This window comes from Pleurodeles waltl, chromosome 1_1 (genome assembly GCF_031143425.1).
Source record: "Pleurodeles waltl isolate 20211129_DDA chromosome 1_1, aPleWal1.hap1.20221129, whole genome shotgun sequence".
NCBI lineage: Eukaryota > Metazoa > Chordata > Amphibia > Caudata > Salamandridae > Pleurodeles > Pleurodeles waltl.
Genome location: NC_090436.1, coordinates 556,502,755 through 556,515,224, shown reverse-complemented (window position 1 = coordinate 556,515,224; position 12,470 = coordinate 556,502,755).

The window sequence follows — 12,470 nt, the reverse complement described above, 5'->3', positions numbered from 1 at the left end:
CAGGTTACCCCCTGTCAAAGAAAGGTCCCTCACTCTAGTCAGGGCAAGGGAAAAAAACACCTGTTTAACCCCCACTCCCCCCCTTGGTAGCTTGGCACAAGCAAAAAGACTTAACTCAGAAGAAATATACAAAGTATTTGTACCAACACATACAGTACCACAGTGGAAGCACTACAAAATGGATATCACAATAGTTTAGAAAAATTGGCAATATTTATCTAAATCAAACAAGACCAAAATGACAAAAATCCAACATACACAAGTCAAAATATGGATTTTTAAACATTAAGGGCCTGATTACAACTTTGGCAGAGGGGGTTAATATGTTCCAAATGTGACGGATATCCTGCCCACCGTATTACGAGTTCCATAGGATATAATGGACTCGTAATACGGCGGGCAGGATATCCGTCACATTTGGGACGGATTAACCCCCTCCGCCAAAGTTGTAATCAGGCCCTAAGAGTCTTGCTCCATAGAAAACAAAGCAAACGTTGATGTTACACAAAGTACCTGGTTTGTGTAAAAAATAAAGCTGCACAGGCGAGTGTGCATCGGAAAAGTCAGCAATGCATTGATTCTGTACTCGCAATTGAGGCTGTGCGTCATTTTCTTCTCCAGTCAGGTCAGCGATGCATTGTTTTTCTCCCTAGAAAGAGAGTGATGTGTTGATTTCTGGACAGAGCACCTCAGAGCCGCACAGGTTCATGATGACTTTAAGGCCCAGCGATGATGCGTGAGAAATCCGGTCGCACCGTGTTAGAAAACCACACTGGGTGGGGTTTGTGTCTTTATCAGCAGCTGCAAGCAGGTGTTGCATCGTTTCTCCAGCCATGATGTGTCAATTTCCCAGCTGCGATGCAGGTGGAGCATCGATTTTTGCCACGAAGCAGGTGATGCATTGTTGCAGGTGGTGCGTCAAATATTTCCCCGCATTCTGTTCTGTGCGTGGATTTCAGTCCTTGTTCTGCCAACTTCATCATTCAAGGGCCCAGGGACTGGATGGGGAACCACTTGGCAGGGCAGTAGCCTCAGCATAGAGTCCAGATGCTGGCAGAGGAAGTCTTTGATGGCCCTGAGACTTCAGAACAGGGGACAAGCTCAGTCCAAGCCCTTGGAGATTCTTCTCAAGCAGGAATGAATCTTTGTCCCCTTTCACAGGCAGAAGTAGCAACTGCAGGGTAGTCAAACAAAGCACAGTCACAGTCAGGGGCAGCACTTCTCCTCAGCTCTTCTCCTTGGCAGAGGTACCTCTTAAATTCAGAAGGTCCTGTCCACAGGATCCTGCCTTGCCCAGGCAAGGCCCCAAACGGACACCAGGGGGTTTGGCATTTGCACATTGAGTGAGTGGAAACTCTTCCAATTCCTGATCACCTGTTCATTCTGGCGGGGGGGACAAACACAATATTTGTTCCATCAATATCCCCAATAATATTAGGTATATGTCCCAATTCATAGAATCCTGACTTCACAGTGGCCAAATCATCCACCTGGGGGAAAGCAATGTAGCTGCACATGTGTTTGACCAAGGTAGACCGAACCCTGGCCAGCAAGATTGCGAACATTGGCAGTGACATTCCTGCTGCCAAGCCCACTGTCACTCGGAAATAACCAGTTGCCAGGAAATGGAGCACTGATAGGACTTGCACAAGAGGGGGGATCCCAGTGGGATGATGGATAGCTGATATCAGATCAGGCTCCAATTGGGCACACAGATCTGTGATTGTGAGTCTATAGGTGAGTCCAGTCTATAGGTGAGTATTAATGTGCCTGTCCTCCATTGTAGCCAGGTCCACAATGGGTCTGAACACGGGGGCTTGTCTCTTCCTCCTATTCATCCACAGTGGTAGGTATCTAAGGGACACAACAGTGAGTAGGCTGTCACATTTTGAACAATGGAACCACCACCTCAGTGTACATAGAGCATTAATGTGATGGGACAGTGAGAATGGCAATCTACATGCAATCATCAGCAATGACGAAGTTATGGATTATCTGAATGTTGTCCACCACCATTAAATGGCGACCGCCTGTCCTATATCTGGTGGAAGTGAGGTAACTCCACCGACGTTGGGCGTTGTGGCGGAAGGCGGTCTTGCACCGCTGTGCAATTCCTCATAGGCTAATATGGGGCTCTATGGAGTACAGTGGCCAATGGGGACCAGCAGCAGTGGTGACAGTGTACACCGCCGTGGATGTGACCCCCATTTTCTATCTAAATCCTCACTTGATTCCTGACTTTCCACAGGACAACACCTACACTGCATGTGCTGCTGTGACCTGTGTCCTCTCTCACTGCTAGGGTTGCTTTTATGGAAGGCCTCTCCAAAGTTATACATATCAATCGTGGGCCAAGGCAGGGTTGCTTCTTTCTCCATCTTTATTTGCTGTCTCTTTAGAACCATTTATTTGAGTGTTTAAAGCATCAGCTTTAATTACACTGTTACAGTTGCACAACTGGGAATGTTAAGTTTTCAGTACATGCAGCTGACAAAGCAATAGGAACATGCATCTATGAAATTTGGACAAGCCTCAGGATACAAATTAAATACTGACAAGACAGAGATTTTAGCAAATGTCTTTCCAGAAACTCCAGATGCTCAGTATACCACATTGGTCGGATATCTTGGTGTCAGTATCTTCCTCAATAGAGAAAGTGTTATCTCCCTCAACTATGATGCTCTATTTTTGGATTCTCCTTTTACATTTAAAAAATTGAACAAGCTGCATTTGGGTCTATTAGGCAGATGTCACATTATTGAAATGGTCATCTTGCCTCTATGTATCATTGAATCCTTGTAAGAGCTTTGTAACAAAGATAAAAGAAAGTTGGTATAAATTTACCTGGCAATACAAGAAATCTCAATGTGCCATATTCTATCTACAGCTTTCCCATAGCAAGGAAGGTAGTGCCCTTCTCTCACTTTTGATGTTTTGAATTTCTTATTTTATCTTTAAACTCACAGCAGTGGCTGGTCCACACAAATGGGACCTGGCTTGATTTTTTCTGGACTACCAGGTTTTCTCTCAAGCTTTTCTGCATGACAAAGGCTTGACAAACACTGCTTCCTTTAAACACACATGATTCAAAACTCTTCTGGTCTACCATAACATTTTCCTGTCGCATATCAATATTCCATCAATATACATTATCTAGGTTTAATCCCAACCTCCGTTTGTTTTTGAATGACAGTTTTTTAAGCTGTTGGTGAGGGTCTCCATCATCAACCCAAGGTGAAAAGGTGTCCCTTCTTGCGCAAAAACCATCTGCACCCTTGCACTATGACACAAGTCTGCCTGCTTGGCACTAGGCAGCACTGATTGCACTAGCACAAGAAGAGAGCAGGAATGCACCATATCTTGATAGAAATTGTGCATTCCTTACCTCTCCAATAGATGCAGCGCTACAAGTTGTCTTGCTGTGTTGGGATGTGACAAAGTTTAATAAATTTGGCCTCAGAGATCTAAAAGTATGCTGCACAAATTAATTCATATGTATTTTGAACTCTTAATGACTGATGTATTTTGTTTGAAAATGTTACATTACACATGGCATCATTTGCTGGACTTATGCTGCAAATTTACTGAGATACTTTCTTTTTTTGTGTTGTATTTCTTTATTAAAGGTTGTAGAATCAACAATCAAGAACAAGAGCATTAACATAGTACTTAGATCCCGTTCAACATGCAATAGGCAAGTGTCACTTACAAAGACCCAGCATATACATACTTCCAAAATGCAATGCAACTGGTAGCTCAACACAAGCAGTCTAATAAGTGTATATGGATACGTTCATGGCTCCAATCGTATCCCAGTGATAGTATTCATAATCGATCAATATTTCGGGTAAATCCCTGTCTATTAGTTTTCCCCTACCTCCTCCCACTGCAGCAACCGCCACTGCGGGCGGGGGCAAGGGAAGCAGCATGGGGGAGGTCACTAACAGGGAGACCCGCGGAAAGAGATGAGATTGGAGTAGAAAGAGAGAAAACCTGATGTATAGATCTGGGAAAGAGAAACTATAAATATGCTGATGGGGTGGGGAAGGAGAAGATAGGAGGTGGGATAACTTAGCTGGTCGCCCTTTCAAGAACACGCTGGAGAGTGCTAAGGTGTTAAGAGTGTCTTAACATACTAAGCAGATTTCTGAGCCGATATAGATCATGCTAACTAATGGGTGGGAAGGTTAGGTGCTAGACTTGGAGTACTAAGGATAGCAAACATCTGACATGACGTGCTGCTTATCAGGAGTTAGTTCTGAGCTATGAGAAGGAGAAGAAGAAAGTGTAAAGGTAATAATAGAAACAGTAACATTGACCGAGGGGGGGATGGAAATACAGTGGGAAAGATAAGGGGGGGTGGGTCCTGGGGGCAGTAGGTGTGTGAAAGTAGCTGAGTCCAAGGGAAGGGGGAGGCATTGGAGAGGATGGGGGTCATGGGAATGATAAGTAGATAAGCACATCTTATCCATAGCCAACCACTGCTTAGCCCAGATGGGATTGCAGGATAGGGTGTCTCTAGTACCAAGTGAAAAGATAGGGTAGTAGCCTGGTGCATGAATGTGTAAGTCCCTGGTGTGCGTAACAATGTCCGTTAGTGTTAATCTCGGTGCCCACATATGTCCGTTAACTCTCCGGTGCAGATAGGAAGGGTGCCCACGTCTGTAGGAAGACGTCCAGCTTGTCCTGGAGGCCCTAAATGAGCTTCTCATGCGTGGCCACCTGGTACATAGCAGCAATCCATTTCCCATGAAGAGGGACAACAGATGTGCGCCAGAGTCTGAGGATGCATACCTTGGCCGTAACAAGCGCAGTATGTAGTAGGTGTTGTTGTGGTTGTGATAGGCAACTTATCTCACTGGTATTGTGCATTAATAATAGTGAAGGGGTGAGAGAGGTCGGTAGTGGTATTATCTCCCTGAAGGTACGCCCCACTTTCTGCCAAAAAGCATGTATAGCTGGGCAGTCATGTAGGATGTGGGGCAGATCACAGCGGTCATGAGGGCATCTCCAGCAGGAAGTGTAGGATAATAACCCGGCCGAGCGCAGCTTCTGGGGGGTCCAGTACCATTCATGCAATGTCTTGAAGAGACAAAATTTTAGTCGAGCTTCTCTAGCCCCCCAATCTCTGGCGGCAATCATGTCTGCCCAATCCTCCAATTCGTATTCAGTCTGGAGGCATGCCTGCCATTTTGACTTATTAAGTGGGAGGGAAACAAGGTGACGGTTTAGCTGGGAGTGGAGCCTGGAAATTACGCCACAAAGGGATCCCTAGGTTTCCAAGTAGTCAAGTATTGGGGATTGAGGGAGGTTCCAGGGGGGGTTTCCCAAGTCCCTCCAGGCAATGTTTAAGCTGAACGAAGCACCATAGATGATACTTAGGGAGATCAAATTCCTCCCTTAGTTCTGTGAAGGATTTCAATGTGCCCCTATTCAGTCGATGAAGGCCCTTTGAACGCCACTCCTCCAAGGAGATGATTTTTTTCCCTATGAGTAATCCCCCATTGCCCCACAACGGTGCTCTGTCGTGGATCTGGGGGTCAATATTGAGCAAGCGATGAGCTTGTCGCCAGGACTTGCACATGGCTCTGATAATGGGGTTGGTGGAAAGCCAGGGAGCAGATCTTGCATTATAAAGTATCTGTAACCCCGATAAGGGGTGGGAGAGAGTCCTTTCCACCTCCACCCAGAGAAGCAGGTTCCGTGCTTTCGGTAGCAGATAGACTAATTGTGAGAGGTGTAACACAAGTGTATAGTGTAGGAGGCTGGACTGGCTTGTAGTGAGTACCAAGGGGTACTTGCACCTTGCACCAGGCCCAGTTATCCCTTATTAGTGTATAGGGTGTCTAGCAGCTTAGGCTGATAGATAATGGTAGCTTAGCAGAGCAGCTTAGGCTGAACTAGGAGACGTGTGAAGCTACTACAGTACCACCTAGTGTCATATGCACAATATCATAAGAAAACACAATACACAGTTATACTAAAAATAAAGGTACTTTATTTTTATGACAATATGCCAAAGTATCCTAGAGTGTACCCTCAGTGAGAGGATAGGAAATATACACAAGATATATATACACAATAGCAAAAATATGCAGTATAGTCTTAGAAAACAGTGCAAACAATGTATAGTTACAATAGGATGCAATGGGGAAACATAGGGATAGGGGCAACACAAACCATATACTCCAAAAGTGGAATGCGAACCACGAATGGACCCCAAACCTATGTGACCTTGTAGAGGGTTGCTGGGACTATTAGAAAATAGTGAGAGTTAGAAAAATAACCCTCCCCAAGACCCTGAAAAGTGAGTGCAAAGTGCACTAAAGTTCCCCTAAGGACAAAGAAGTCGTGTTAGAGGAATAATGCAGGAAAGACACAAACCAACAATGCAACAACTGTGGATTTCCAATCTAGGGTACCTGTGGAACAAGGGGACCAAGTCCAAAAGTCACAAGCAAGTCGGAGATGGGCAAATGCCCAGGAAATGCCAGCTGTGGGTGCAAAGAAGCTTCTACTGGACAGAAGAAGCTGAGGTTTCTGCAGGAACGAAAAGGGCTAGAGACTTCCCCTTTGGTGGACGGATCCCTCTCGCCGTGGAAAGTCGTGCAGAAGTGTTTTCCCGCCGAAAGAATGCCAACAAGCCTTGCTAGCTGCAAATCGTGCGGTTAGCGTTTTTGGACGCTGCTGAGGCCCAGGAGGGACCAGGAGATCGCAAATTGGACCAGCAGAGAGAGGGGACGTCGAGCAAGACAAGGAGCCCTCTCTGAAGCAGGTAGCACCCGGAGAAGTGCCAGAAACAGGCACTACGAGGATGCGTGAAACGGTGCTCACCCGAAGTCGCACAAAGGAGTCCCACGTCGTCGGAGACCAACTTAGAAAGTCGTGCAATGCAGGTTAGAGTGCCGTGGACCCAGGCTTGGCTGTGCACAAAGGATTTCCGCCGGAAGTGCACAGGGGCCGGATTAGCTGCAAAAGTCGCGGTTCCCAGCAATGCAGCCCAGCGAGGTGAGGCAAGGACTTACCTCCACCAAACTTGGACTGAAGAGTCACTGGACTGTGGGGGTCACTTGGACAGAGTCGCTGGATTCGAGGGACCTCGCTCGTCGTGCTGAGAGGAGACCCAAGGGACCGGTAATGCAGCTTTTTGTTGCCTGCGGTTGCAGGGGGAAGATTCCGTCGACCCACGGGAGATTTCTTCTGAGCTTCTGGTGCAGAGAGGAGGCAGACTACCCCCACAGCATGCACAAGCAGGAAAACAGTTGAGAAGGCGGCAGGATCAGCGTTACAGAGTTGCAGTAGTCGTCTTTGCTACTATGTTGCAGGTTTGCAGGCTTCCAGCGCGGTCAGCAGTCGATTCCTTGGCAGAAGGTGAAGAGAGAGATGCAGAGGAACTCGGATGAGCTCTTGCATTCGTTATCTAAAGTTTCCCCAGAGACAGAGACCCTAAATAGCCAGAAAAGAGGGTTTGGCTACCTAGGAGAGAGGATAGGCTACTAACACCTGAAGGAGCCTATCAGAAGGAGTCTCTGACGTCACCTGGTGGCACTGGCCACTCAGAGCAGTCCAGTGTGCCAGCAGCACCTCTGTTTCCAAGATGGCAGAGGTCTGGAGCACACTGGAGGAGCTCTGGACACCTCCCAGGGGAGGTGCAGGTCAGGGGAGTGGTCACTCCCCTTTCCTTTGTCCAGTTTCGCGCCAGAGCAGGGCTAAGGGGTCCCCTGAACCGGTGTAGACTGGCTTATGCAGAATTGGGCACATCTGTGCCCAACAAAGCATTTCCAGAGGCTGAGGGAGGCTACTCCTCCCCTGCCTTCACACCATTTTCCAAAGGGAGAGGGTGTAACACCCTCTCTCAGAGGAAGTCCTTTGTTCTGCCATCCTGGGCCAGGCCTGGCTGGACCCCAGGAGGGCAGATGCCTGTCTGAGGGGTTGGCAGCAGCAGCAGCTGCAGTGAAACCCCAGGAAGGGCAGTTTGGCAGTACCAGGGTCTGTGCTACAGACCACTGGGATCATGGGATTGTGCCAACTATGCCAGGATGGCATAGAGGGGGCAATTCCATGATCATAGACATGTTACATGGCCATATTCGGAGTTACCATTGTGAAGCTACATATAGGTAGTGACCTATATGTAGTGCACGCGTGTAATGGTGTCCCCGCACTCACAAAGTTCAGGGAATTGGCTCTGAACAATGTGGGGGCACCTTGGCTAGTGTCAGGGTACCCTCACACTAAGTAACTTTGCACCTAACCTTTACCAGGTAAAGGTTAGACATATAGGTGACTTATAAGTTACTTAAGTGCAGTGTAAAATGGCTGTGAAATAACGTGGATGTTATTTCACTCAGGCTGCAGTGGCAGGCCTGTGTAAGAATTGTCAGAGCTCCCTATGGGTGGCAAAAGAAATGCTGCAGCCCATAGGGATCTCCTGGAACCCCAATACCCTGGGTACCTCAGTACCATATACTAGGGAATTATAAGGGTGTTCCAGTAAGCCAATGTAAATTGGTAAAAATGGTCACTAGCCTGTTAGTGACAATTTGGAAAGAAATGAGAGAGCATAACCACTGAGGTTCTGATTAGCAGAGCCTCAGTGAGACAGTTAGTCACTACACAGGTAACACATTCAGGCACACTTATGAGCACTGGGGCCCTGGGTTACCAGGGTCCCAGTGACACATACAACTAAAACAACATATATACAGTGAAAAATGGGGGTAACATGCCAGGCAAGATGGTACTTTCCTACACAACCCCCCCCCCCCCCAAACGAAGGACAATAAGACTAGCCATGACCTGATGAGTCTTCATTGTCTAAGTGGAAATATCTGGAGAGTCCATCTGCATTGGAGTGGCTACTCCCAGGTCTATGTTCCACTGTATAGTCCATTCCCTGTAGGGATATGGACCACCTCAACAATTTAGGATTTTCACCTTTCATTTGTTTTAGCCAAAGTAGAGGTTTGTGGTCTGTCTGAACAATGAAGTGAGTGCCAAACAGGTATGGCCTCAACTTCTTCAGAGCCCAGACCACAGCAAAGGCCTCCCTCTCTATGGCAGACCAACGCTTTTCTCTAGGGGTCAACCTTCTACTAATAAAAGCAACAGGTTGATCCTGGCCCTCAGAATTAAGTTGTGATAGGACTGCCCCTACTCCTAATTCAGATGCATCAGTTTGGACATAGAATTTTTTAGAGTAACAAGGGCTTTTCAGGACAGGTGCAGAGCACATGGCCTGCTTCAGCTCCTCAAAAGCTTTCTGACAGTTTGCTGTCCATAATACCTTTTTAGGCATTTTCTTGGATGTGAGGTCATTAAGAGGGGCTGCAATGGAGCCATAGTTCTTAATGAACCTCCTGTAATACCCAGTGAGGCCTAGGAAGGCTCTCACCTGAGTCTGAGTGGTAGGGGGAACCCAATCAATAATTGTTTGGATTTTCCCCTGAAGTGGTGCAATCTGTTCCCCACCAACAAGGTGTCCCAGATAAACCACCTTACCCTGCCCTATCTGGCACTTTGAAGCCTTGATAGTGAGGCCTGCCTTTTGCAGGGCCTCCAAAACTTTCCATAGGTGGACCAGGTGATCATCCCAGCTGGAGCTAAAGACAGCTATATCATCCAAATATGCTGCACTAAAAGCTTCCAGCCCTTGCAGGACTGTGTTCACCAACCTCTGAAAAGTGGCAGGTGCATTTTTCTAACCAAAAGGCATTACAGTAAACTTGTAATGTCCTCCAATGGTAGAAAATGCAGTCTTAGGTTTAGCATCTTCTGATAATTTGATCTGCCAATACCCTGCAGTCAAATCAAAAGTGCTTAGATACTTGGCAGATGCCAGTGTATCTATGAGCTCATCTGCCCTGGGTATAGGGTGAGCATCAGTTTTGGTTACCAAGTTGAGACCTCTATAGTCTACACAAAACCGCATTTCCTTCTTTCCATCTTTGGAATGGGGTTTTGGTACCAGTACCACAGGAGAAGCCCATGGACTGTCAGAGTGCTCAACCACTCCTAGTTCTAACATTTTCTGGACCTCTTGCTTTATGCAGTCCCTGACATGGTCAGGCTGCCTATAGATCTTACTTTTGACAGGTAAACTGTCTCCAGTATCTATAGTGTGCTCATACCAAGAAGTGGTACCTGGCACAGTAGAGAAGAGTTCAGAGAATTGATCTAGGAGATTTATGCAATTATCTTTCTGCTCAGCAGTAAGACAATCAGCCAAAACTACACCTTCCACAAGAGCATCTTGTTCTGTGGAAGAGAAGAGATCAGGTAGAGGATCACTGTCTTCTTCCTGTCCCTCATCAGTTGCCATGAGCAGGGTGAGATCAGCCCTGTCATAGTAGGGTTTCAGGCGATTGACATGGAGCACCCTAAGGGGACTCCTGGCAGTGCCTAAGTCAACTAAATAGGTGACTTCTCCCTTCTTTTCAACAATTGTGTGGGGACCACTCCATTTATCTTGGAGTGCTCTTGGGGCCACAGGCTCCAAGACCCACACTTTCTGCCCTGGTTGGTACTGAACCAAAACAGCCTTCTGATCATGCCATTGCTTCTGGAGCTCTTGGCTGGCCTGAAGGTTTTTACTGGCCTTTTTCATGTACTCAGCCATCCTTGATCTGAGGCCAAGTACATAATCCACAATATCCTGCTTAGGAGCTTTTAAAGGTTGTTCCCAACCCTCCTTTACAAGTGTGAGTGGACCCCTAACAGGGTGTCCAAAAAGAAGTTCAAAGGGGCTAAAGCCCACTCCTTTCTGGGGTACCTCCCTGTAGGCAAAAAGGAAGCATGGTAGAAGGATATCCCATCTCCTGCGGAGTTTTTCAGGGAGACCCATAATCATGCCTTTGAGAGTTTTATTAAATCTCTCCACCAGTCCATTTGTTTGTGGATGATAGGGTGTTGTGAACTTATACGTTACACCACACTCCTTCCACATGGCCTTTAAGTATGCAGACATGAAATTGCTTCCCCTGTCTGATACCACTTCCTTTGGGAAGCCCACCCTAGAAAATATTCCCAGGAGGGCCTTTGCCACTGCAGGTGCTGTAGTGGTCCTTAAAGGAATAGCTTCAGGATATCTTGTGGCATGGTCCACTACCACCAAGATAAATCTATTGCCTGAAGCAGTAGGAGGGTCAAGGGGGCCAACTATGTCAACCCCTACCCTTTCAAAGGGAACCCCAACCACAGGCAGTGGAATAAGGGGTGCCTTTGGGGTGCCACCTGTCTTGCCACTGGCTTGACAGGTTTCACAGGACTTACAAAATTCCTTTGTGTCCTCAGACATCCTAGGCCAATGAAACAATGGAACCAGTCTGTCCCAAGTTTTCATTTGACCCAGGTGCCCAGCTAGGGGAATGTCATGTGCCAGGGTTAGGAGGAACTTTCTGTACTCCTGAGGAATCACTAATCTCCTGGCAGCTCCAGGTTTAGGATCCCTATGCTCAGTGTACAAGAGGTTGTCCTCCCAGTAAACTCTGTGAGAGTCACTGACATCCCCATTAGCCTGTTTGACAGCTTGCTGTCTGAGACCCTCTAATGTGGGACAGGTTTGCTGTGCCACACTCAGCTCCTCTCTGGCAGGCCCCCCTTCACCCAAAAGCTCAGCAGTGTCTGCTTCCAGCTCCTCTGGTGTAGGTTCTGCACAGGGAGGGAATTCTTCTTCCTCAGAAGTAGAATCCACTGTAGAGGGAGGGATAGTAGGAAGTGGTTTGCTTCTACTAGCCCTAGCTTTAGGGAGCACTTGGTCCATTGTTCCAGGATCCAAGCTTCCCTGTCCTTTTTGCTTTTTGGCCTGAGCCCTTGTCAAAGCAAAAATATGCCCTGGGATGCCCAGCATTGCTGCATGGGCCTCCAACTCCACATCTGACCAAGCTGATGTCTCCAAATCATTCCCTAATAGACAGTCTACAGGTAAATCTGAAGCTACCACAACTTTCTTTGGACCAGTAACCCCCCCCAGTTGAGATTTACAACAGCCATGGGGTGGCTAAGTGTGTTGTTGTGAGCATCGGTTACTTGGTACTGGTGACCAAGTAGGTGTTGTTCAGGGTGGACCAGTTTCTCTATGACCATAGTCACACTGGCACCAGTGTCCCTGTAGGCCTGAACCTCAACACCATTTATTAGGGGTAGCTGCTTGTACTTATCCATATTAAGGGGACAAGCAACTAAGGTGGCTAAATCAATAGCCCCCTCAGAGACTAACACAGCCTCTGTGGCCTCCCTAACAAGGCCAACCCCAACTAAGTTACCAATAGTGAGCCCAGCTACTCCCTTGGATTGGCTATTAGTAGGTTTGCTCCCACCACCACTGCTATTAGTAGGGACACTAGGTGTAGCAGTAGGGGTTGTAGTGGTAGGAGGCTTGGTGCCTTTCTTTGGACAACTGGGATCTGTTGTCCAATGGCCTTTTATTTTACATAAATAGCACCATGGTTTCTTTTCCTTGTTCTGATTAA